The sequence below is a fragment of the Humulus lupulus genome, chromosome 9, assembly GCF_963169125.1.
Source record: "Humulus lupulus chromosome 9, drHumLupu1.1, whole genome shotgun sequence".
NCBI lineage: Eukaryota > Viridiplantae > Streptophyta > Magnoliopsida > Rosales > Cannabaceae > Humulus > Humulus lupulus.
Window position 1 is genome coordinate 12051616 of NC_084801.1, and position 3640 is coordinate 12055255.

Genomic DNA, 3640 nt, shown 5'->3' on the forward strand with positions numbered 1-3640 from the left:
CAAAGTATTAAGAAGACGATCCTAGAAGAAGCGCACAGCACCCCATACTCGGTTCATCCAGGGTCTACCAAGATGACTCATGACATCAAGGCAGTCTATTGGTGGCCAGGGATGAAGAAGGACATAGCGGAGTATGTATCTAAGTGTCTGGTATGCCAGCAAGTGAAGGCGGAGCATCAGCGGCCTGCAGGATTATTGCAACCGCTTAGCATACCGGAGTGGAAGTGGGACGATATAGCCATGGACTTCCTGACGGGTCTGCCAAAGACAAATAAGCAGCATGATTCTACTTGGATAGTCATAGATAGACTAACCAAGTCGGCTCATTTTCTGCCTGTTAAGACTTCTTATACGGCAGACCAATATGCAGACATCTACATCCAAGAGATTGTACGATTGCATGGAATCCCCAAGACGATAGTATCAGATAGAGGATCAGTGTTTACGTCAAGATTTTGGAGAAGCTTACAGCAAGCCATGGGTACTAAGTTAAGTCTTAGTACAGCTTTCCATCCTCAGACAGATGGGCAGTCAGAGCGTACGATTCAGATTTTAGAGGATATGCTACGCGCATGTGTACTTGACTTCGGAGGATCGTGGAACAAGTACTTACCGCTGATCGAGTTCTCGTACAACAACAGCTACCAGTCGACGATCGAGATGGCACCTTATGAGTTGCTATATGGAAGAAGGTGCTGATCACCGTTGCACTGGGACGAGGTAGGAGAAAGGCAGCTTCTAGGGCCCGAAGCTGTTAGGCAAGCTCAAGAAGCAGTAACGCTTATTAGACAGCGTATGCTGGCTGCTCAAAGCCGTCAGAAGAGCTATGCGGATACCAAGCGACGCGATGTGGAGTTCCAAGTTGGAGATCAAGTCTTCCTGAAGATATCTCCTATGAAGGGTGTCAAGCGGTTCGGGAAGAAAGGCAAGCTCAGTCCCCGATTCTTAGGTCCTTTTGAGATATTGGACAAAGTGGGACCAGTTGCGTATAGACTAGCCCTACCGCCAGCACTAGCCGATAGTCACAACGTCTTCCACATCTCGATGTTACGCAAGTATGTGTCAGACCCATCTCACGTCCTCAAGTACGACACCATAGCGCTCCAGAAAGACTTAAGTTACGAGGAACGACCGGTTACCATCCTAGATAGGGGGATGAAGCAGTTACGGTCCAAGAGCTTTCCTATAGTTAAAGTCCTATGGAGCAATAGTTCTGAACGCTAGGCAACGTGGGAGATGGAAGAGGACATGCAGAGCCGGTATCCGGAATTATTTGGTAAGTAAATTTCGAGGACGAAATTCTTTTTAGTAGGGGAGAATTGTAGAGTCCAAGAACTTTACTTAGCTAATTGTTTAGTAGTATTATAGTATGCTTAGTGTTATCATTGTTACTTTGGATTTTTGGTTCAGACCGGGAGTTATTTGGACACTCATAGTAGTACTTATAGATTTTCTAAGTTTAACCTATAGTTTAAGAATATTAAGTATAACCTAAGGTTTGATTAATGTGTCTGATATTAAGGATTATATTATTATATTATAAGGTTTAGACATCAACCAATAGGATTTTAAGCACATGTTTTAAATGGTAATTAAGGATTAAGTATTTTTGAGGATTAAATTAAATAAGGGTAAAAGTTTGAATGTATAGGGTCAGTCAGCAGCTTTGAGCACGTTGAGGGCTTAGTCAAGGCTGTTTACTCCATTCAAACTCAGCTAAAAATGTGTAAATTCGTGTTTAAATATTCAGCGTATGCCGATATATCGCAGCTATAGGGGGCGATATATCGCAGCACGTAGATACGGAAAACACGAATCGATGCACGGTCGCCTCGGGAACAAAGGTCCAGGCGATATATCGCCTATAGGGGGCGATATATCGCCTCCACCAGCATGAATTCAAATACTTTTGAATTCCTTTCCCTTCAGCCATTCAAACTCCTTCAACAGTCCAGCATCTTCTGAACGAGTCTTCAGCCTCTGCTGAACGATTATTCAAATGATTTTCACCTAAAAAGCCATTATTTTTATTCAAGTAAAATCAAGATATTTTCATTTCCAAACTCTATAAATAGGACCTAGTACCCAGCCATTATTCACCATTTGCTCTAAGTTCAGAGGCTGCTAGTGTTAAGTGAGTGTGAGAGTGTAAACACTTGGTTTGGGGAAAAACTATAAGCTTAAACATCATAAGCTTATCAAACACTTTGGGAAGTGAGTTCTATAGTATTTCGGTGAAGGTTAGATTGATCTTGCAATCTTTGAGGTAAACCCAAAACTCTAGTTCTTTTCTGTATTTTTATGTTATTTCCTTTCTCAAAACCTTCTACTCAGTCCCCTAACCTTATTCTTATTTTGGTTAGGGAATCCAAGCTTTTAAGCATATAAGTCGGTAAGTATGTTTTCTATGGTTTAGTCTTTCCATCTCTTTCATTTCATCTCCTTTCTTTAGACTTACTCTTTCTTATGGTTTTAGGAGTGTTCCAACAATCCCAACTCAGTCCATAATCTCGGTAACTTTGGTAAGGAAAATAGGCTAGAATTAACATGTTATGTGATTATGTTATCTATATGTTTTATGTTATTAAAAGTGTTATGATATATGTGTATGTTTGTAGGCTTGGGCATATGACCCATATGACTAACAAGACCCCAAATGGGTTATGGGCATATGACCTACTTAGCTAGTAGGACCCCACTAATCCCATGGGCATATGCTTGTTTAGTCTATGGGACCCCAAGTAATAATGGCCATTATAATAAGTGTATGTTATATGTATTATGTTAAGTCTTTATGTTTTCTTATGAAATTATGTATGTGACTTTGTGTTAGATTTTCCTTACTGGGCATTAGGCTCACTCCTTTATGTTTATGTGCAGGAAAATAAGCTTAGAGGCGGTAAGATTCGTGATGCTTGGGAGGATGTGTATCGATGATGAATGGAGTCAAGGGGCCGAGCGTTATCGATTCGAGGATGTAGTCTCCTTTTATGTTTTTATGGTTTTTATGTGTATTTTCCGCATTATGATGTAATGTCTTTTATTTTAAACCATGTTTTGTTTTAAAGACAATGGGATCCCAAAATCCTTCTTAGTATTCTGTTTATTTGTAAATAACTCTTATTTTCAAGTTACTCAATAAATTATGGTATTTTCGTAAAAATGTAAGTTTTATGTATAGTTTCGATAATGGTCCAATTAGTCTAGATTAGTGGGTCATTACAACGTCATCACCTAAGCTCTCTAACTCAAGGATGGTCCAGCTTTCTTTTGCCTTTACCTGCACCACAAAGCACCCGTGAGCCGAAGCCCAGCAAGAAAACTCATATGCTCATAAATAGTCATATCATGATATCAAATCATATCTGGAATGCCTAGCATTCATAGCTCTATTCAGCATGCAAATGAATTCAAGCAGATGCTGGGGTATCCAGGATAAGAAATCCTGGCCTTCTGATTGGAGGACTATCAAGTCGATCCTAATAAGATGAGTGACTGCCAAACAAGTCACTAACCAAATGGAAGAGTGGCTGCTAGGTAAGCCACTAGCCTTCAAGCACTTATAATATTCATCAAGTGAGTGTCGCAACACTTGAGATTCCGATAAACCATGCTGAGTGACCGACAAGCGGGCCACTAA